The sequence below is a fragment of the Xiphophorus couchianus genome, chromosome 5 (assembly GCF_001444195.1).
Source record: "Xiphophorus couchianus chromosome 5, X_couchianus-1.0, whole genome shotgun sequence".
NCBI classification, from domain to species: domain Eukaryota; kingdom Metazoa; phylum Chordata; class Actinopteri; order Cyprinodontiformes; family Poeciliidae; genus Xiphophorus; species Xiphophorus couchianus.
The window spans coordinates 10,735,379-10,759,853 of NC_040232.1; the positions used below are offsets into that span (position 1 = coordinate 10,735,379).

General features: G+C 39.7%; 1 long non-coding RNA gene across 1 annotated transcript; it reads right to left on the reverse strand.

Moving 5' to 3' along the window:
- Positions 1 to 869: 869 nt before the first annotated feature.
- Positions 870 to 15,829, reverse strand: LOC114144082 (uncharacterized). The gene is made up of 3 exons (XR_003595404.1): positions 15,819 to 15,829; positions 10,876 to 10,878; positions 870 to 892 (listed from the first exon to the last, which is right to left on the reverse strand). It is a non-coding gene; the product is annotated as an uncharacterized LOC114144082 (long non-coding RNA).
- Positions 15,830 to 24,475: the final 8,646 nt, after the last annotated feature.

The window sequence follows — 24,475 nt, forward strand, 5'->3', positions numbered from 1 at the left end:
GTTAGCTACGCTACATGAAGACTCGTTGCCATAGCAACTTTACCTATCTGGACTCCATGCTAACAAACACTCAAATGTTTCCCACTCAAAGAACAGAACTTTCTGTCCGTTTATGTTTTTCAGACCTGGTGTTTATTTTGCGGTTATTAATAAGTGATCGTCTGAACACAGCTGTGGTTGATTAGCTAATTTAAACATCTGCTCTACTGGTGATCTGTCAGAGTTGGTGTGTGCGTCGCCTTTTTTTTTTTTTTTTAGCTGAACCGAAACACCAAATTCCGCTGCACATCAACATATTACTTTTGTTTTTTAACTTGTGATGACAATTAGTAGCAAACCAGTATTATTGGTTATTATTTTCAAGTTAGGCAACTCTAAAACATTTATATTACTTCCAGTCAGGTTAAACATGTTGGTGAAATTAAAAGATGAATTTAATCATAAGTCTGTCTGTGGAAAGAATAATTTTGAACCAAACTGCACTTAATTTCAGTTTCCGTGCTTCTTGTTGCATTTTGTTGTTTAAGTTATACATTTGTGATGTTTAGTGTTTTGCTAAAATGATAGCTCTTAGCATTTTAGCTGCAGCAGCAGTGTAAACATTTCTGTGAGAAAATTATTATGGACACATATTAGCACTACTTTAGTTCCATTATGTAGACCTTTTCAGCTCAAGACATTTTAAAATGTCACATCAGGAAATGCGGCAGTGCATAAATGATGGCAGCATTCCAATCTAAGCAGAAAATGATATTTGGTCACTGATGTGAGTTTTCCATTGTTAATGTCACTGTTGCTGTGTCTTTCATACTGTCACATGTCAAAATAAGGCTTTAAAAACTATTTTTTTCTATGATTCCAACATTTGTTCAGGCACTATGTGGTGCATAACCTTTAATATGATAACTCATTCATACTATTTGATTTAATCAAATGATATTGTGTTTTATTCCACTGATTACATTCAGAAGTAGCTATACATATGTTGCATGTCAGTGAGTGTTCAGACTCCTACTCATCTGTACTCATCAAAGCCCTTGTTCGCCAAGAGATCTTTGAAGTGAAGGCTTAACAACAAAAGGAAACATCAGTTAGCAGATGCCGCTCCGCTCAGGCAGTGAGACAAAGCGGAGCGGCAATATGTGAAACTGTGGGAGGCCTGAATTAATTAGCCATTAAATAAGACAAGCAGCGGGAGTTAATTTTAAGTTAGATACCCTGGAGCAACCCAGATATGATGAGTATTAAGAATTGACGGGAAAGTGAAGTGTGGTTGAGATTTCTGTTTGAGCAGCTGGCTGGCTGCAGGTAGACACCGAGGACCAAGGCTAAGAAACGGTGAAGCCGATCTCTGAAAAACATTTATGCATGGCAGTTGGTGACTGACAAAGTATAAATGCATGTTTTATTTCTTTCATGTACCCACCACTGGATCAAAATTACTACACTGACATAGGGTTTGTTGTTTGCCTCCATTTTTAAAAGTCTGGCTGCTTCAGTGGATTTTGACTGTTTTCAACCCATAGAAGAAGGGCACCTGTTACATATTGTGCTTATAGGGCTCAGCACTGCCCCCTATCAGTGAGGCTTAGTACTTTCTGACTCCCCACCCGCATTTTCACTGCACATTTTATGGCCAATTAGAAGTTTAACTGTACCTTTAATTAGCATGACATGCAATGGTAATTTTCCAACTTTACATTTTCATCTGAATGGAGAACCGCAAGTTGGGTTTATATTGAGATTAAATTACACACAGGTGGTGTCACCTGTGGTGTCACCTGTGTGTAACACTACACCTCACCGATTCATGACAGGTGGACTTTTTTTTATCAATTAGATGACCTTTTAAGGCAACTGGTTATGCTTTATTTTCTTTAGGGATATCAGCACAAATAGGATTGAGAAAATACACAATGCCGTAATTTTCTTTTTTGGTTTTTTTGTAATATGTAATATAAATGTTTAGTATGTTAAAAGCCATTTGTCTTTTTCCTTCCATTTCACATTTGTGGAACATTTTGTCTTAGTCTTTTACATAAAATAACCAATAACATATTGTGTTTTCCTTGTGCCTGTAAGGTCAAAAAATGTGAAAAATAGTTTGCTTTCACATGTAAAACATTGGATCCTTTCATCACATTTTTAGGAACTATGAACAGCAGCAGAACCCAAAATGTAACTGTTTAAAACATGAGTTTATCTCTTCTGCACAACGTGGTCATGGTATGAAAATGAGAACTTACTTCTTTGCAGCAGTTTGAAGATTTGCAATTATAACTTCTAAAGACTTTTAGCAAGGACCTATTCCTCAATTAGATATTTTAAGGCTATCGTTTTTTAGCAATCATTATTAGAACTCCTCAAACCTTGTCTCAGTAATCTGCAGCCGCAAGCTCCTGGACAGACTTACCACTTTGAACATTAAAATAATAAATGCTGATAACAAAAAGGAGCTTTGGAAAAAAAGTATTTTAGATAGCTAATTCCTGGGCTCAAAATATAATTAAGAAATGGCAATTAACAGAAACTGTGAGGGTCAAGTTCAGGTGAAAGACAGAGAAACTTTTTTTTTAAGGAAAAGACCATGTGGGAGATATTGTACGAATATTCAATATGGGTTTATAAGGTTGCTTAGATTTATGAAAATGTTGTGATGGTGAGTAATTCCTCAGTTCAGCTTCATTTGCATAAATTGTATTACATGCTTTTAAACCACCAAGAGCATAAAACTCCCAGGGTTTTCCAAAGGCAAAAGAGTTAATATGAGTAAGAAACGTATACAAGAATATAACCACCCTCCTGTTCAGCTGTCTCCATCACAACAGGGCAACAGTGCCTTCCTGCGAGAAAATACTAAATATACAAAGAGCTATTTTGAAATGAAACATTCTGATCTGATGAAATCATCTGTTCTTTAATCACTGTAGGCTCTGTGGAGCCTGGTAGAGTTGCTGCAGGCAGACAGGCAGAAAGCCAAGCAGACACACTTCCAGTTCAACATCAGTGAAGTGAGCCAGATCCTGTCTGTACCAAACACACATTTAAACAAGCCCGTCTTTCATCCACTTCGGTCTCCCTCTGTGCTTCTTAAACACACATAACAGGATGTTGTTGTATCTGTCTGTTACTCACATTTGAATTAATCTGTAGGCATAAAGACATCTAAAAACAGAGCGCAGGAGCCTCGCTCACACCTCCTCTGGCTTCCAGCACTGTGCCATCTGAGTCACCAACACAGGGTCATTTATTGGTCATTAACTTTGCATTTAGTGAGACCACATTCTGATAATTGGTACACTGTGATCATTAACACCGGCAAAATTACAGTAAAGATGCGTCCTGTCTCCACAGAGACACACACAGTGTCACATTCCTCTGATTTTTTGCCTTTTTTACCCTTGAGCCCCACTGGATATGAAGCATTGCACCCACGTTTGTTGTTGAGGTATGCAAATGTGCCACATCAATCTATGTGTTTGGTTGGTTTCAAGCCATGCCCATCCCTACTCCTCCTACACCCCCTCCTTACCCCACCTCTTTTTATCCACACCTCCCTCCTCCACCTTCCCTCTATCTCCCTCCTGCTTCTAAATCAGGGCGCTCATGTGCGCGGCGGAGGGCTGCTGTGCCCACCTCCATATCTTGTCCATATGCAAATTGGACTTGCTTTGATTAAAAGACAGCTGCATATTTCATTAAAGTCACCAGTGGATGTGTAAGGAAAGAAAAGGCACATCTCCCTGGAGAGGTGAAGGTTGTTTAGCTGGTGTGAATGCTGCGGTACCCAGCTTCTGTTTAGTGTTAGTGAGGAGAACAAACTGGAAAGCAGGCTGCCCAGGGACTTCTCTGAGCTTTAATGGGACAGACTGATGGGTACATTAGTTAAAGCTCACTCTGAGGCAAGTTACAAGTGAATGTTTACAGCATGAGAGCTAGAGCAAGAGGTGAAATAGCTATATAACTTTCTGAGGCTAGGGTTTGCCTTGCAAACCTTTTGCGTTTTTGCTATTGAGATGTAACAACCACAAACTTTAATCCATTCCATTCCTGTATTTGAGTAGCTTTGGCTGTATGTTTAGGTTAGCTGATCTACGGAAGGTTAATCCTTATCCCAGTCTCAGGTTTTCCCGCTGTTTCCAACAGGCTGTCTAGATTGCCCCATGTGGATCCATGTACTGGCTAAAATAAACAAACCCCACATCATGATCCTACCACCACCCTGTTTCACAGTGAGAGTAGTTTGCTCACGGTGATGTGTACGGCACACTTTTCATGTTTCGTTTGCAAAAACTGTTGAAACCCAAGCATCCATTTTCTCCCTCTTAGCATTATTCAGTACTTTGAAGTTTGGGGTTGTCACAAAATATAAAAATGTTCAAGGGGTACAAGTTTTCTTACAAGGCACAGTATATGCCGTTTGCCTCCTGGTTACAGCAGTGTGGTGAAATTGGGTATCTGACTTGTCTCTATTTGGTGTATAAGGATGTCTTGTAGCTTGCTTTTTTTGTTTTTAAATGTCAAACCTTTACCTACTCTTTTTGTGCTATTGCTTAAAGATGTTTACAGGGGTGAGGTGTGGGGGACGATGGTATCTGGTGAACAGATGCTGGCACTCTGCCAGCTCCAGTGGAATTCAAAGACACAGGAAGAAATGGGAGGACTGATTATACTCTGCATAATCAGTCAGAGACGACTGTGGATGATGGTGAGCTCTCCTGCTTTCTTGACAGGACTGATTGTATTTATGCAAGGATTGAAATAAGGGCGGGGAGGCAGTGAGATGCTAGCAGGTGCAAGGAGAGCTGTAATGAGTGGCCCCCACTGCACAGCCAAGGACATATACCCAGGAGGAACTGATTGAATGCCAGGCCAATAAAAGGAGGCAGTTTCATGCACCATTGACCCAGTTGGCATCCTCACAGTCACACTGCGATGAAACCCCCTTCGAGGTCACGATAATATGAATTACATTTTGTTCCTCTGCGGCTTGTACTGCTCTGAGCTAGAATGAAACCAGACCCTTAAGCCAATTTTCCTTTTCTTTTCCTTCTGCTCCTGCTTTCCATCCGCTGTTTTCATTGTACGTCAAAGCTAGGGGAAAATCAGATTGAGTGTTTGTTTGGACAAAAACGAAAGGATCAAATTCTGGTTCACAATAGGTGGGGGAAAATAATCAGATCTAAGCCTGCAGCATGCATACAGCCGGAGAGATTGTCCTTTCATTTTCTTCCTTGGTGGAGCTGCGTCCCAAAGCGAGCTAATAGAATGCTTGTCTTGTATCTTTTCAGCCATGAACTTTACTCTGTCTCAATTACATTCAGTCTGGAAACATGCCTTGAAGCTAAATAAAGGGTTTTAGCTCAAATAAATTATTTGAAGAAGGATGTCCACTGATATTTTATCAGATAACATCCGTTTCTGGAAAATGAAAAAAAAGCACATTTTTGACATTGGTTCATGCTGATAACTTCAGAAAACAATAATAACAAAGACAAAAAAGGCATAAAGGTGTTCAAGTAAATTTGTAAAGAGATTAGAGTGCTTTTCTGTGTGACCCAAATCCAAACCTTTAATGGATAAATTAGGATATTCTCACTGTGTTTTCAATCAGCTCCAGATCTATAAAAAAATGTTTGTGGTTTCTCTTTTTTCATACATCCTCTCACACAATCTGACTTCCATTTTATTGTTATTGGAAAGCCAATTCCTCTGAAAAATATTACTCCAATATTCTTAAAATTGCCATTGTAGGATCCAAAATTTGATCCTCAGATAAGCACTTCTGCTAGAGAATCATTTTGAATGAAACTCCAACATTGCAATATCGACCCAATAATTTAAATTAGAAGAATTATAAAAAGAAACATTTATCCTTTTCCTTGTTGGTCTGTCTCTTGTTGGTCTGTAAAATCCCAATAAGATGTATTGAAGTTTAGTTTGTAACATAACAAGATGTAAACATTTTCAATATCTGTTCTAAGGCTTTGCACAGACTTTTTTGTAATTGGTTATTATGAGTGATTGTGTAGATGTTTATTGACATTTTTCTAAGAGTAATAGTGAACAAAGCTGGGAGTAAAAAAGCAATAAATCCAGTGACATTGTACTTGTTTACATGAGTTGGTTTGTTTTGTCATAGATGTATTTTTATTTGTGGTAAAGAAAAATCAGTGTTGCACAAAGAAACCTGGGTTTGTGCTTGTTCAAGATGCAGATCTTGTTATTGACTTGAGTAAGACCACGAGTAGTTTGCGTTGAGAGATCCGTTTGATTTCTGAGAAAATATTTAACACGAAACCAAACAGAAAAAGGATTTTGTAAAATAAGTATGTCTGGCACTTTCCAAAAGCAGCTTGTCTCTGAATGTGTGCTGCAGATATTGCAGCAGTGCCTCCTGCTGTTTAAATACCAACATAGCATTGGAAGCTGGAGGTGCGAAATAAATAAAAATATTGTCCTCTTCCTCATCCCTGACATTAATGTATATACAAATTCACGAGCATCTCGGTGCCCTTTCCACTCCATCGAGCTCTGCCCACTGCTCCCTTGTGTTATCAGTTCACTGTTTTCTGCAAAAAATAGAAGTTAAGCCCACCTTATTTACATTTATATGATCAGATTTTCCCCCTTATGGAAGGTATGCAAATTTGCCCTTTTCAGGAGTCTTGAGTTTGTATGTTTGCTGCGAAGGGGACGAGTAAAATAATAGCAATGCCCTCCAGGAGGAAACACACCCAAGTTCGGATTTTCTGGACCTCATGAATTTTGTGATGATCAGTTTTGTTTACCTCATCTTCTCCAAGATTTATTAAGACGTTTGAGCTGTAGGGATACAATGCATGAGATTTATGTAGACTCAAAATGTCTGACTTTTCTTTTTTTTTTTTGCCCTACAATCCGGTGTTTTCAGAATATCATCTTTCATTTTTGTCACCTGACGGCCTCTAAATTCATCCATCAGATTGTGCTTCTTGTGAGATGTGAGAGGGAAGGGGAGGCAGCAGGGTGTGCTTGGTCATCAGTCTTAAATCCTCTGTGTGTTGGAGCAGAGATGGGGATAAAAGGTAAATACCAGCACTGGCTGGATGAGAAAAACCTCAGTGAGACATAAAATGTGTATGAAGGTGGACATTCAGCTTCAGTAAAACTTCTAAACCCCCTCGTGGATTGAATGGCCGAGTCTTGCTCCTCTTTGATGTTTGTGCACATACAAGAGTGTAAGACTGTGTGTGTGTGATTGTAGTGGGCAGATAAGACAGAAAAGCACTTGAGCAAATTGCTTTCTGCCCAGGTCGGCATATTGCCAGCGCCGGTCTTTATACTTTAGAACTGCCATTGCAGAGCTACAGGCCGGCTCGCCATGTTGCCCTGCTTCAACACTTTGCCTCTCTTCACCTTCTAGCAACCTTATTGATGAAATGCTGATGTGGAATATTCAAGTGACATTCCAGCTAAAACCAAATAATATAATCAGGTAATAAGAAATTAATTTTCTCCATGGCTGCACTTTGGCTGAGGTGTTGATGCTGCGATGGAGGAGAGAAATCAAAAGGCACACGATGCAGGTGGAGGGCGGTCTCTTGGTAGCCTGCCCTCTCTCTCTGTGTGCATCAACATTTCTCATGACACACACTGACGGTTTGACAGCCAGCCCCCACCACCGCACACATTCACACACCCCGTTTCTCCTGTGCTCATACAGCTTTCCAGATACTTTAACATTAGCGCTAAAACCAGCCTCTCCACACCACTGAACTGTAAATGACCAACCCAATGGACGCCACATCATATGCACATAGACAAATGTACACTGTCAGGGGAGAAACCTAATGATTGTCAGAGTCTGACATTGTGAGTGGCAGTGCACTGATAGCCTGCTGGTTCAAGTCTGTAAGATACACTGCTTTGCAAAAGTATTTCACATTTAAATTTTACAGTTTTTGACATTTAAAGCAGATCCATTAATGTATCTTGTTGGAGGGTTTATCTGCTAGAGCAACTCAAAGTAAGTGCATAACTATAAAATGAAAGATTTTTCCAAAAAACTTTATGAATAAATATCTAAGCAGGTGTGCCAAGCGGTGAAACTGTCCCACACTGACGTTCATAAGGGTTTTCATTTACCCATTTATGGACCATATATGTACGACGTATAAGGGACTTGTGTCCACTTATGTAGGGGACATATGGAAGACTTGGATCAGGTAGGATCAAAACTGAAGTTTTTGACCTACATATGAAATGCTATAAAAATGAAAACTAAAGCTGGAAAATCCTGGGAATTCATAGTGGAACATAGTGATGGCAGGGTCATGCTATGGGAATATTTCTCTTCAGAATGTCTGATGGGAAAAATTGATGGAGAACTGAACCCAATTGCCTGCCAAACTTTTCAGATTTTTGCATCACTTTGTGTTCAAAATACAATTGAGGCTTATGGTTTAATAATAAAAAAAAAGTGGGAAAGTTGAAAGGGTCGGGTTTTTTTTCTGTTTGTTTTCTTCTCACACCTCCAGGTTTAATCCTTAATCTCTCCTTTCTTCTCCATTCCATCCGCTTTTGTTCGTCATGTTGGTTAATTAGGAGGCAGAAGTCCATCGGTGTCAGTGCTCTTGTGTTTTATTGTTCCTCCTTCTTGCTGACCCCACCTTCCCACATCCCCCCCTCAGGGTGGAGACATCATTAGCCCTCCCCCACAAGGTATAGATGCACACACATTTCATGCCAGAGTCCCCACAGCCCATCCTGTTCTGGCCTGGCATGGCCATCCATCTCTCTCCTCAACCGCCACCCACCCAACCACAGCAATCACCCCGCACCGCCCCTCCACCTCCACCTCCCCGCACGCTACCCATCTACCTGAGAGCATTTGTCTTCCCGTCGCTCTGTGAGCAGTGGCCGACGCAGTGAAGAAAGACGGGCTGTGAGGAGGGTGAGAAAAAAAAAAAAACTCACTGGCAATATGCAAAAATGTGAAAAGGTAGATGCGGGTTGTCCTGGCAACGGCTCTGAGGTTATTTCCGAGCGCTGATGGAAATCAATGTCATGTGCCAGGCAGGCAGGCACCTCCGTCCTCAGGAAAATTAGAAAGAGTGGGGGGTTGAAGGAGAGGAGGAGAAGGAGGAGGAAGGGCTGGAGGGACAAAGAAATATGCAGAGGAGTAGAAAACATTTTTTTTTCTGTTCTGAAGGCTTGCTCCAATGTTTTTAGTTTTGCTATAGGTCATGTTTCTTTTGTTACCACTTTAGTATCTTGAATAAACAGTGCTCCATCTCTGGCACCAGCCTTACTTCCTTCTTGGGTCCAAAAGGGTGAAAACAAAATTCTGTTTGTGAGATAAATCAGTACTTCAGGTTGTGTGAAGACAAAAACAGAAATCTGGCATTCAGATGACCTGGAGGATTAGCTCAGCCTGGTAGGTCAGAGTTACGTTCATTACTGATTTATTTTCCTGAATTAGCAACACCCACCATTGATTTTGAAAATTCCAGCTCAGCATGACTGATTTTGAACCTTCTCTCCTCAGACGTCCTGTTCTGCTGTGTGACATTTTCTACTGCAGGAATTTGAACAGGGTTCAAATTTAGAGCCACTTTCAGGGACTCGAATGCTTTTAAGCTTTTTCAAGGACAGCTTTTCAAATGTCGTCAAGTGATTTGTCATTCACGTTGTAAACAATGTTTTCCTCAATTATTCTGAAGGTAAAGGTATTTTATTCCCAGTATAAAATAACTTAAAATTGAGTGCTTAAATACTCACGTTGCTAACGTAAATGGATAAAAGTTTTAGTGCAGTGGTTAAATAAAAACAAATTCGAACATTTTAGCCCAAATGCAAAATGCAATGTGAGGAGGAAGTAACATGAAACAAGGTGGTTGTTGCATCATCCTGTGTTTTTTTTTTTTTTTTTGTCCATCAGGGACAGAAAAACTGCTGAGGTGGAGACTATGAAGTCAATACGGTCAATCCTGGAAATAAACCTGATAGAGGCTAGAGAAGAATTGAAACTGGGCTGGAGGTTCGCCATCTAGCATGACGACAACCTAAACATACGAGTCAAAAACAAGACCTGAATCCAACAGAATTTTCTGGCAGGACTTGAAAATCACTGTTCAAAGACACACTCCACTCATTCCAAGATTTTTTTTACTTTTTTGATAACAAAACAAAAACATGTAGTTTTGCTTCAAAGTTATGTACTACTTTGTGTCAGTCTATCATATAAAATTCTGCTAAAATACCAAGATTTGTGGTTGTAATGTGAGAAAATGAAAAAAAAAAAACCCACTTTGTATGAATTTTTATTTTGATATCCTGGCTCAATTTGACTCGCATCAGTTCAAAAATTACACATTAAAATAACAGCTGTTTATAGTGTTTTGCCTTTCTGTTGCAAACAGACAAGCTACTAAAGTTTTTTTTTGTGCACGTATCCGATGCTAGCCTGCCAGCGTCAGCCATGTGCAACATTTTGTAAAACTAATTTTTTCTGCCAGTTGAGAATTAATATTTGGCCCAGATTTGATTTAATTACCCTTAAAGTATAATTTACAGTAGAAAGCTCTGCAGAGCTCAAGCTGCCACTGATGAATATAACCATGGCAGGCCGCTGTGTGGACTAGATGAGCCGTGTGTGCCAAGCCAATGGGTCCTCCCTCTCATTTGCATAGCTAACATGGAATTCACATTCCGGTTGACACATTTTCAACCCGCCACTTATCCTATTACTGGTTGTCCCCTGTCTCAGCATTGTTTGCTGTGTCTGCACTCTCTCCTCTTGCCAGCCTGGTTCCCACACTGTTGTGTGGCAGGGAGCTCACAGGCTGTTTGGATGCTGCAGAACTGGACATAACCGGGTACGTCTAGAAACACCTGCTGGCACATTCTGCAAGACAGCATGAAAGGAAATATTCACATCCAGTGCACCTCTCTAATGCCACATGAATATACATTCCAACTGTTACACTTGGCAGTGGCACAATAATAACACTGAAAACCAGCTGAATTACACTGAAACAATCTTTGTTCAAGTAATTTTAATATAAAATGTAACTTGGACATTTTTTATGGGTCATATTCTAGGTTGATGAAAAGCAAGATGAGATATTTTCTTCAGACACGCCTGCATGCATGCATAATTTCTTTGTTGCCTTGTGTGTATTGTGCAAGTTTCCATTATGGAGGTAATATTTTGTCATTAAGGTTTAATTTTTGTCGGCGCCTTTGCTCTGCATGTTTAATTTGAGTCTTAAATAAACTCCCCCGACCCTGCAGCCATTTCTGCCTCCATTTGCTCCTCTCCCTCCTTTCCCCTTCACTAACTTCCTCCCCCTTTTCCTCTCCCTTTCTGGTCTTTTTAGAGGGCAGCATTGTCTTGCAAGTGAAATACATTTCCTTGGGCAACAAAAAGGAAACACTTATTAGTGTTAGAGGATGGGTTACCTTGTTCACCTTCACCACCACCGCAGGATACGTTCTGTTATTATCTCACAGAGCCGCAGTGGCATTTGCTTCATCACAGGACCGCCGACTCGGAGTGTGTCGTTCTGCAGTGAGCCTTTCAAAGTTTCATGAATTCTTCAGCAGGGGTCCTTGGTATCTCTAACACAAGACGTCCATGGCATTTCTGTAGAGTTCTATCTTAAATTGTTGTGCAAGCTGACTCACAGCAACACTCTAAACTCTGCAAATCTAAACCCACCGCACAGATTCTCTGCGGTGGAAGAGTTCAGCTGGATGCTACTGCCATGTCACACACTGATCTGCTGATCCATTTTTGATGTGCTGTGTTAGTAGACTATGGAAGACATGAATATTCATGAAGGTGCTGAGAGCCTGTACGTCGTCGCACAGTGATTTCCACCCATCAGGCTATGCAAATTATATCTACTCACATCTCTGTTCCACCATACTGCCCCCTTTTTCTTCTTAATTAATGATGCTTGGAAACTGTTTTCAGTTCCAAGAAGATGGGCAGAATTAGAACTGATATTAATGTTAAGCAATTATTAAGGACTTGTGCTGTTCCTTAAGTCATCAAGAAAAATGCTTCCTGTTAAATGATCTTATACATCTTCATCTTCAAACCGATTGTATTGAACCGTGCAGTAGATTTAAATCATGTTAATGCGAATTGAAATGAGAAACTTCTCCGTTTGTAAATCTTATTTCATACTTATCGCAATCCTACATGTATTTCCCTGTATTTACAGTGCTCTGCTAAAGTATTGGACAGATTCTTAATAAGATTTAGATCTAGACTTTGACTAGGCCAGTTTAATACATGATTGATCTGTATGTTTGGGACTGTTGCTCTGCTAGAGGAGGGATACCCAATGATGGGATTGAGATCTCATTTAAGGTGTGAAAACAAGTGCGGGGGAAAAAATTGTTCTGTAAATGTTACTAGAGATATAACAGTAGCATTTACAAATGCATAAAACATTATTTTTGACGTGGGTTTTGTCATTGCAGCGGTTTAATTATAGAACCACATTTTAGTTCATTAGTAGCACTTGCACACCAAATTAATTACAATGTTTTAAAAAATTTTTTTTTATTTTGTGGGTTTAAAGTCAACAGAACATAGAAGATGAAACTCCATACCAGCCTCAACTCTGCTGCAGCCTCTAACAAGTTTTCTTTCTTTCTCCTGTATATGCACACATATTTTAAGCGTTGGTTAAAACGTTGGTCTCTTCTGACCATATCACTTTTTCTCTATGGTTGCTGTGTTTCTTAGATGCTTTCTGGTGAATATCCACCAGGACTTCTTATGGCTTTTCTCTTGCCACTTTTCTACAAAAGTCAGGGTTTGATGTGCATGACTTATGACTGTCCTATCAACAGGACAGCAATATTGTCTTATATATATGTCTTCTCCCACAAGACATTGATCTCTGCAACTTCTCCAGAATTACAGTGGGCCTCTAGTTGCTTTTCTACTTAAGGTTTTCATGTCTAGATTTACTATTGAGGTGGGGTCTATGTTATCTTTGATGAACTCTTGCTGGTAACTACAATTAGTTTCTTGGGATTTTATTTTATAGAATCATAAAAAATAGACTCAACACAAATGGATGTCAGACTTTCTTTTTTTTCTTTAAATAGTAGTTTAAAAACCATGTTAAATTCTTCTGCTTTCCGTTCTTCTTTGTGATCAGTCAGTAAAATCCACTGGGGTTTGTAGCTGCAATTATCCTGTGAAAGTTCAAGGATAATTTTGCAAGGCAATGCAAATAAGTATGGAAGATTACAAAGCCTTTCCTGTAAAACCATTTGAAGACTGACAATTTTCAAATGTAGTTTTCTGCTGGTTCTTTTTTGCCTCCAGTTTTTTCTGTATTGTGCGTTACATATGTGTAAGTTGAAGTAAAGCTCTTTGCTCATTAACATTAAATTTCTAGTGATTATTAAGTTTAGATAGATAGATAGCATTTATTGTCATTGAACAGAATTCAACGAAATTTCCATTGCAGCTCCCGTGCAAGAGGTCAAATATATACAGTATAAATACAACATAAATACAATATATACAGTATAAAGTATAAATAAAAGTTTGCATGCCTACAGAATGCTTTTAAGCGTTTGCATGGAAATCTGACGACGTCCACCATCCCTCCCCCTCAATCTGCACTTGTACATGATAAAACACACCTGGCATCAGGCACATATGCTGAATTATAAGTCGTCTACTCGCCTCATCGTCTGCGGCCAATATGGGCCACGAATCTCGTTTTCATCTTGAGAGATGAAAAGTAGATGGAGGGCAACCCATAAAGAGGAAAAGTGAGGAGCAGGAGGGGGGGTAAGCGATAAAGCTGACATCAGGGTCAAGTGCTTATCTAGCATCACATTTCCCTTTGAAATCCGTCTATATGAATATGCTCCTCCTCACACTTTTAGAGGCTTTGAGTGTACATGTGTGAGTCTGCGAACAGTCACACAGACCAAGAGTACGTGAATAAAATCGGAGGAGTTCAGGAAAATATTGCTGGTTATTTTAAATGTGTGTGTGAGTGTGTGCAGCACAGAATGTAAGCAGGAGATGAGAGAAAGGGAGAAGCCATTCAGCATGGAGGTAGTAGCTCACTGACAGGCTGCACTGCCACGCTCAGCCAGTTCATTGCTGTCATTCCTTACTTCTTTTGACATTTTCAATTATGTCTTTCACACATGGCTGGGCACTTGTTTTTTCTTCTTCCACACGCTCCTTATCGTCATTCTTCACTTTTCTCTCTCACTCTTTTGCTCCCACCTTCCCAGTCTGTTCCTCCACCTTGCTCATTCCATTTCCTTTTTAAGTGGCTGCTCCCTCTTTGCTTTGTGTGCCACAGCTGTTCACGTGCCGGGGGTCAGGTAGCCCTGCGATCCCATTACTTCCTCAGTCTTCCTCAGCGTGGCGTGAGAAGGGCAAGCGACGGGGCCGACAGAGGAATGAAAAGGAGGCTGTCAGAGATGTCAGGGGAGTCCTGTTCAATTTATCAACTTATACTGAGGGGGTTCACATGGGGCAAGGTGCAGAATGTATAGATGAATCTGTATATTTTTTTTCTATTTACATCCTGTCCTCCACTAAAACCTTTGAGGGAGATTCAAATAAAGGTATACTGTGCATTGGGGTTTTGTTTTCCTAACTGTTCAGACCTGGTTGCAATCATTTGTGTAAAATCTTCACTTCAACCTCAGATGAAATTATGGGAAAGAAATCATTTTTTGTGATAAATGCATAAATGGTGTCATTCAGTTTATTATTTTGGTATCAAATTCTTGAAAGCGTAAAGACAACAAATGCTGTCAACCGTTCCAACAGGTTCATCAAAAAAATTATAAAAATAAAGAATAATCCTTTTCATGAAAACAACTTCAATTTGAAGTTAAAATGTATATTCTGACTATTATTTAGGTAAATATCCTATTTATTGTAATTTTGATGATGACCGCAGCCTTGACAGAATGGCACTGATTGCAAACGATGTCACATTTGCTCATTTATAGTCATAAATGCGCAGGCTGCCCAGATGTTTGGACAGAGTACAAACAGAATGTCAACATCTGAAATGATTCTGAATTGATATTCAATGGGAAAAAATTAATTCCAATGCATTAATTTCTTGGTGTAACTGAAAAGAACTGTGTACATGGTTAAATAAGAAACAATATGACAGCAGCTTTGGTTCTGCTGGCTGTTCCTGCCTCCTTATTAGGAGTTTTCCTCTCTACTGTTGCCTCAAATCAGATTGTGTCTTACATAAATGAAACTTAGTTCCTACAATGTGATTTGTCTTATTTTCCTAATTTATTCAAACTTTATTGAACACATGATAAGGTGATATCCTCAAATTACCTAAATCATAAGTTATATAAATCATTACCATAGACAGAGGAAAGAAAAATTAATTACTATTTAATATTTCAGTGTTGTCTCTTGTACTAATGATCTAACTGACTAATTAATTGAGTCCCAATGAAAACATAATGTTATTCTCCACTAAGTCCGTCAAAAGACACCAATAGCAGATCATTTTCTTTTTGGACAATTTTGATTTACTGATTGACTGATAATCTGACTGACTGATGGCTTTTGTAATGAGAAGAAGCCCATTTTTCTCCATTAAGGTAAACTTGTGGGGTGGGGGTCCCCTTACATTCAGCCATGATGTAATGTGTATGTTCTAATGACCTCAGCATAATCACCACCATTATGACACAGGCTCTCAGCTCCCTAACCCACTCCATCATCAAAGTGTTGCCTACTCATGCCTACAGCCAGCGCTCATTTGCTCCTCGCTCCTCTTCAGCGCAGTCGGGCTGACAGATTAGTGGAGCAGCTGCCAGATCTTTAGACAAATCACAGCCACAAGGCTCTGTGTGATTCTGGATGAGCCAGGCAGTGGGTTCGTATGCGTTTGGCGCCTGCCAATCCGGTGCCCTTGGTTGTTCTGGCTTTCATTTGGAGGCAGCCAATACAGCAGGAGGCCAGATATCTGTTTTTCCAGGCAAATCAGAGGAAAAGCTTGCCAGTTCCTTTTGCCCCTTTATCCCCACTCTCCTGCCGACTCTTAACCCTGACCCTTCCGTGGGGGGATTCCCCCACTTGGCAAGAGAGAAGCCTAAAGGAGAGGAGGGAAAAAAAATGTTGGAAATCAGTAGTGTAGGCTGAAAAAGAGGAATGAGGAAGTCATGGTCAAGGGCTGATTAATGAGCCTTTAATTTAATCAGCAAGTCCCATCTCACCAGGGCCTCCCTCCACGTGGCTCTGAACCAGCTTATTATTTTAGCAGGTCTGTGATTGCCCCCGGACCCTTTCCCATTTCTCCACCACATTCCATTCTTTTCCAGCCTCTCTTCTATACAATGCTCTTATCTGTGGCAGCATGGAGGATAGGACTTGAGGGGAATGATTAATTGAGCATTACAGACCATGAGGGATGCCTTACTGCACTGCATTTTATTTTCAGACCCTGTGCTCAGATATCTAAACAAAAACTAACACTGCCCATTGTCACACTGTGATTGTTCTTTATATTGCATGTTGGCTTTTGTTGCATTCGGCCTATTCATTTAGCTAACTGTTTAATAGTCTGTTTAATAGTCTTTAGCAAATTAATCTAAATTATTGAGCAATGTGATGTTCTGTGTAATACATAAATATAACTGATCTAAAAATGTATTCATAAAACTTGCATTACAATCAAGTTAAAAGTATGAGGCGTTAGTTAGCAAGAATCAAAAAACTGTTTTTACCCAACAAAAAAGAGATTCACACATTGTCTTTTCTTTATTTATCCATTTTAGTTGCTTAAGCGTAACCAAACAGCCAGGATAGCCAAAATATAAGCTGCCATGCATTACAAATATTAGAAAAACTCATTTTGCTACAACCAAAAACTTCAATGCTATTGTTGGGGTTTTATGTAAAGATCAACATAGTAATTGGTTGTGAAATAGAAGGAAAATTAATCACCATTTTCGAAAACGGTACAACTACAGCTACTAGTATTTTGCTTGTATCTGCTAAGTATTTTCCCCAACATGATGCTGTTGGACCATTTTTCACAGTTTGCTTTCAGAGTGATGTGTGGCCTAAAATTTGGTGAATGTTGGTCTCTTCTAACCAAAACACCTTCTTTTCACAAGTTTGCTGTTCCCTACAGGACGTCTTATTGACTTTCTTCTTTTCCCATAATGAACGGGCTTGTGAACTGCACCGACTAATAGTTCTTGTGTTAACAGATTCCCCCTCCAGAGTATTTCAAGAGGTCTGAATACTTTAGCAAGGCACTGTTGTTCTTGTCAGGGTTTACTTCTTAGAAGGAAAAGCAAAATTTAAGTCTGGTCTAGCAGTGCCAACATAAACCAACACTATGTCACAAAACTGAAGCTTTTTTACTGCAATAAGTTTGAGTGTGATAGCACAGGAACAATCCCCACAATACTTTTCTGTTTCTAAAATGTTTAAGTAGCAGACTCAAATCCTATAGCAGCCCCACGCTAACAGCACACAGTATCATCTCAAACCAGCCTCACCTTGCCTTTCATCACTAACACAAGTTGTCACTCTGCAGACTGTTCACACCCTCGCTCAAGTTTTGGGTCAGATAAAACAGCGCACGCAGCACCTTCTTTGGCGAATGCAGAAAGCGATTCATTTATTGCCAGATAATTAGAAATGATGGCAGGTGAGGGTAAAAAAAGAGAGGGTAGAAGGAGTGGTGGAATAAGAAAGGCTTTGTAGTGAGTCAGAATGGAGATGAGAGAAGCTCTTTAATTCCACCTCTGATTACTAAGTGGCTTCGTCCATTATCTTTTCACAGTGAATAGCAGAACACCATAAAAGTAAAATGTGACTCATCCATCCCTGCCGGTTATCAAACACAGCGGCGGACGGGTGCCAGTCCCCCCAACCCCCATCTGTCCCCAGGGAGATTGACACAGCTCCTGCTTAACATAGTCCTTCAGAAAGTACACATAGGTTGTGTCCTTGTGTTTCTACATTTAAAATCTATTGCTGTACTAACCCCTTTGGAGGCATTAACAATTGGTACATATGTGTGTGTCTGTAAAATTGCATATGTGTGTTTTCCTTCCTGATCCGAGACATGGTAAGGAGTATAGGTCCCCTCCTCTATCCACGGCTGTGGTTCTCCAAGAGGTATTACTTCTCTTATTGCTGCTGAAAAGTCCCATCAGTGCCAAGCGCCCTGATTTATGTCCCTGATCCCACCACCTCTAGCTCCTTTCCATTAGGCTTTACAATATTCCCCCCATTGTTCAGCTCCCCACGTTATCAGCCCTGCCCAGGCGTGTCAGCAGCACCGACCTCGCACACGATCACGTTGAGGACGGATGGAGGGAGAGATCGAGGACGCAAGGAGAAGAGAAGGGGGGAGGGCACCGGTGTTTAGATGAGGAGGGAGATGGAAAAGTGGGAGGTGGGGGATGTGAGGGTGGTTGAAAGTGGGGGAGATGGAGCAAGAGGAAGCTGAATGAAATGAAGAAAAGGAGGTGGAGGGCAGCATGTAGAGGGAAGTATAGGTATGGGAGATGTCCATCTAAGCCTCGGTTTTATTGGTCCTGAAAGGTTGGAGGGGGTGAACGTGGGTGCTGGCATCGGTTAGACCAAATGTGAACAGACTGCGATGATGGCAGGGTGGAGATGTAATTTAGATGCATTACAGAGGGGACATTCTCTTAGTGTGCATCCATTAAGATACCGTCTTTATTGCCTCCGAATGGGCTGTGTGTTCTGCACGGTGTTGACGAGATAAGGTGTACGCCGTTGCTGCTACTGAAGAAAGCTTTTTGATATGGATCCCATTCTGTCAGTTTCACTCAGCCTTGCTGCCTTGAAGAGAGAGGTTTGGATGAAGACGGGAAGTCGAGGTGCACTTTGTTAAAACGGCTACCTTTTAACTCAGACGGTGTACAAAATAGCGAGGGCAGATGTAACAAAGCTGTTAAGAGCGCCACAATGAATGCTTAAAAAGGCAGCCTTGAGAAAGGTCAAGAGGGGCGCACGAGAGGAATGCGAATGAATGGGAACAATTTAAAGAGATTCAGGATCAAGGTTGTCTTGATATTGTGTGAGCAAGATGGAGTGGATGAAGGTGATAGTGAAGAGGTAGAATAAGTGCACTGAAACTTATACATTTGGTGAAATTAATCCAGTTCTGTGTCATCATAACTCAAATACAATTCCTTAAAAAAATTTTCTTTTCCTTTCAAATTTTTCAACATAATGTCACATAACACAAAAAAAGTAATATTTTTGGGATTTTGCAATAGACTGACACAAACTAGTTCATTTTAAGTTAAATGAATGTTATGTGCATTTGTTTTCAGCCCTTTTTACTCTGATGGCAGTTCACCCAATTTCCCAATTGGCAAGAAGAACAACAATCAAAGAAGTCAGCTTATTTAAAAATACCCCATATGTATATTACAGACCTATGAAGACATGGTCACCCATCCACACTGATAGGACAGGCAAGAAGAACAACAATCAAAGAACCTACTGATATTGTAACTCTGGAGGAGCTGCACAGGTCCACAGCTCATCTGTCAACAGAACAGTGATTAGTCATATTCTTTACAAATCTGGATTCTCTACAAGAGTTGGAAGAATTTTTTTTTTAAATTTTTGCTCCAACAGAGACAGACTTGCTACCCGTGATTTAAAAAAAAAACTTAACACTGAACACTTTTCCATGAATTACAGTGGACTATTTCTGGGATGAACCCAAAAACTGCTGTCTAATGGTAAATATTTGAACATAACGGACGTGAACTAAACTTTTGCTACATGTTGAACCTCAAGCAAACAGTAGTTCAACAGCCAATGTTCACACTCCACCATTGTTGGCCTGCTAGGTCAAAATACTTTTTGGTGACCACAAACTCAATCAGTTCTCTCCTAGCCACTACTGGGCTAGCGTCCAACTGCTCTGCCAAAATTCGAGATTGTTGCAGAGGTTAAACTTCCTACAATAAAATGTCTTAGACCAATGAATCTGTTAAAATGGCTCACATCAGATTGAGCTTGAGCTGTTTTGTAATAATAAACTGTCAGAAATTTTGATGCTACACCTTTTCAGTTTTTTTATTAGGTAAAAATTTCTAATTGTTTTTGCTTCCGCTTAACATTACAGGTAGCCTACATCAGAAAATTCAAAATGTGTTCCAATGAAGCTCATTGGTGAGATTAAAAGTATCTTTTGAAGATAACAATCTTTAAGCAAGTATAAAACATATTTTTCATTAAGTCCACATTCCTGTAACATTTTTTTATTGGTCTGATGTAATATTCTGAAGTTTATCCTCATTAAAGCCTGTTTTCATTAGTCTTAAGCAGAAAATCATCATAACTAATGAAAATAAAAACATTAGTGTGTAATTGATCTACATAATGTCTTTCACTTTGTAAATTGAGTTAATGAAATAAATTTGCTTTTCATTTATAGTCTAATTTATAGAGATGCAATTGTATGTGGTACTTTGCATTGATCTATCACATAAAATCCCACTAAAATACCTTAAAGTTTGTAGTTATAAACAATGCAAAAGATCAAGCGTTTTGAATAGTTTTTCAGGACCCTGTACATATTACACTCCTTTCTCTTTCAATTCTGCAAATGCCAGCTCAGACAATGACATGGTGAATTTCAAACGAGTTTCAAATCATCCTCATTTCATATGTGTGGCGAGGGGGTCCTTAACCCATTGAAGAGCTGAATCCTTCCTTTAAAAAATCCCTCTGACACACACCTTTTAAGTGGAGAAGGATGAGAAAACACGGATGAGAGGAAAAAAAGGAGAGGGAGGAGGTAAGCAGGGCAGCTGATAAGCTTGCCTGCCTGCAACTCTGTAGAGAATAAGGCAGGAGAAGTTTTAATATCTCTAAATCAGTTGCACGATATTGAAAGTGTCATCTAATTGAAAATGATTTAGGACAGCGGGCCCGCCTGGCAATCATATATAAATTCACTCCTGACACCAGCTCCAAAGTCTCTCTATTTCTGTTTTATGAGTCATTTGCATGGTGGGGGCCTCGGAGAGTATAAACCATGCAAATTATATGGAGCGCTGCACAAGGTGATGTATCCCCTCCCCTCCTCCAGCTCTCCATCTCGCTTTCATTCCCCCCTTAGCCTCAGGAGAAATGCTTTCTGCTTTCCTGCCGCCTTTGTCCAGAAAGTCATTTATTTCTCTTGTTGTTTGCGCGCTTGTTATTTTGCAGCTTGCTGCATAGGTTGTGGAGAAGGAGTCGGCTGACGCCCCGTTAGACTGAATGACTGTCATCTTCCATTTGTAGCTCCATGTAATACGTGGAAGTTATTTCCTTATTTGTAGGGGGGAAAATAGATGGAGATACTCACAAAAGAAAGTGTGGTGTATATCTGCCCATGGTACATAACAATGAATATCCTTGTGCTTTAATGTGGAAAGCACAAGGATGAAAGCTGTGGAACACATCCATGCACTTTAGACTATAATTCAAAGCAATACCTGTGCCATCTAAAGCTGGACACTAAATAAAGAATCATCACAATGTCTGAGTTGACTTTCTTCTCCTTAAGTTCTGTCATGAGGATTCGCTTCTTTAAAGCCATCGGCAGAAATACTCCACATGAAGGGCGGCATAAAACGCACAGGAAATTCAAAAGAGCATATAGAGAAAATAACATTGGTAAGATGAGACAAGTGGATGGATCACGGTAACTCTTTTCCTGACTGAACGCCTTTCTTTTGAAGAGTGTAGCAGTATAAGCTTTATATGCTGTAACCTTTATGACCCCTATAAAACATTTATGATCTAAAAAAAAAAAGTTCTCCACAGAGAAAAAGTTTTATTATAGCAGGAGATAATGAGGAGGAAAAAGAGAGAAACTGAAAGTAAACCAATCTAGAATTCATGTATGTTGCTAGAGTTTGTAACCTTTGGGGGGGGAAAAGCAGTTTAATCATCTTCAAAGCAGTTTGGGTCAAAGTGGAGAGCAGACCGGCACTCGCTGCCCTTCTAAATGTGAAACAAGTAAATATTCTGAGTTCTTGATTCTGATTTCATCATTAAAGTCTAAAGCACCCAACACACATCTCCACTAATTTCCACGATGAGATGACAATTGTTTGCCCTCCTTCAGCCAAGCAACCGGCAAAATTCATGCATATGAAATTTTGAGCTTGTACATATAGACGTTCAACACATGAACGTTGAAAAATGTCCAACTTTTGTCGCTGGACACACTGGACATTATCACGTCCAGTGTGTTGCCTTTGGCCTGTTGCTGTTGTTTGTTGTTCCCTTTCTGTAAAGTTCATAAGAAGATAGCTGAGTTTGACATCAATGACAAACAGTTTGGGATTTGGGGAAAAGTCAACTGCATTATTTGTTTTATCAAAAATAGCAACAAAAAAATATTCTTTTTGGGGGGGATCCAGTCCACCTTGGAATGAGACAAGAAGGAATTTCAATAGGAGAGTTGAAATGATCACAAATATGGGAATGTTTTGGTTTTAGTTTTCAACTGTGCTTGTATTTTGATTTTTATTGTTTACATTCTGCCTAGATCTCACTATTTCAGATCATTTCTTTGTATTCAGTTCTAAGTGTATTCTTGTATTTCATTTGTTCATTTCTTTGGATGAGTTCTAGCCCTGGTTGCGTTTGTTTCCCTCAGCCTGTCTGCCTTTTTGTCTTCTCTCCCAGCTGCACTTGGTGTGTAATCATCCACCTGCATCTTCTCAGTAATCAACTCCTCAGGATTTAAGCTCCTCCTCACTATTTGTCACTCACTGCTGATTTCTTCTTCCTGTTCTGTCATCCTGTTTTATTTTAAAATTGTCTTTTCACCCTCCTCCTGGCTTCTTTGGTTCTGCATTTGGGTCCTCTAGAAACAGCTCCAACCATGACAGAAATATTCAAAATTATTTAAAAAATAATTTTGCCATGTAAGCAAAACAAAATCTTATCTTTTCATTCTCTAATTGAAACATAGTAAAAAGAATTGTTGAAAAAAGTGACAATTCTTCTCATTTCAATTTTTTGGTTCCAGCATGGGTTTATGATAGAAATCTTTCCTTCACTTCTCTGCTTTTTTTGCTTTGTAAAATCTTTTTGGTTCATTTAGCGAGAGGCCCCAGGACAGTAGCAGTTATTAAGGTGTCAGTAAACATGCAGAAGGGAATATCCATGCACACTGTATAATCTAACATGCTGAGGCCTTTTGTTTCAGAAACTGAGCTAAGTAAGTCCTTGGGGGGCAATTTGTGTGTAAACATGTGTGCCCTTGTTTTTCCCCTGGATCTGTGGTTTTGCTCTATTTACTAGGAAGCATTGCGGTGTAACATTGCATGTGTGTGCACACATTGTCCATGTTTTGCTTGTACACCTTCACATCCTTTCAATTAATCAAATATGAACCGCTGTGCCTATATTACAATATTCTCCATTTTATTGTTTTTATTTGTGCCTATATGCATTGATAAGCATATGCAAATGTTGGGGCTACATATATGTGTGTGCACATTCAGGAGCTGTTCAATGAATGACTGCAACACTCTAAGTGTTGCCTGGGGAGTCACTGTGTGCGGTGGCGGTCTTGTTTGTCTTCTGCTGCTGTTCAAACAATGGCTCCCCATGGGGCCACTCTCCACCTAATTCAGAGACTACAGAGAGGGAGAAGTTGATAGGGGCCAACTTACACCAGCTCAATTACACACCTATTCACTAGCGCACACACAGACACACAATTGCGACAGATGCACAAGCAAACACCAAAACATACTCTACACGAAGCTGTGTAAGGGTCCACCAACTGGAGCCTTATGGCAGTACGGTACACTTTCTGTTGTGCTTACACACACCTCAACACACGCCCACACACACTGTGAAAATTATCCTAGTGTGTCAATGTCAGACGAGAGTTTTCAAGGTTCTGTCATTGCCTGTAAAATAAATAAATTACATTTACATCACTATGAAACAATTTGGTCATATAACTAAAAGTAATAGAGAAGGTAAGAACCATATTAAGAAGTAGAAGAAGACTCTTTGAAAGCAAGATTCTAGATTGTTAGCTTAACTACAACATTAGTCTGTAGTTATGCTAGCAGTAATCACACACTGTAGTCTACCCACTACAGTCTGAAAATTAGGTTACTTTTTCTTTTTTTCTCTTTCCTTTTTTGAAAACAACACATCAAGACATAAACAAAAAATAAAAGAAAGACGGCATTTTCAGTGTACTGTTTATTTTTTTTGCTGAAAAGTCAAAAAATTCACTCTATCATCGGCTTTCTTATTTTGTTATTGATTTGCTGCTCTATCAGGTTTCCATTGCACCTGCAATGCAATTTCTTAATATGAACTGTAACTAACATTTTGTCATGAGTTTCTGCTTATTTATGTAAATAATATTTGGCTAAACTGTCAGAAACAGGTATAGTTTTGGTGCAGTTTCCCAACACAAAA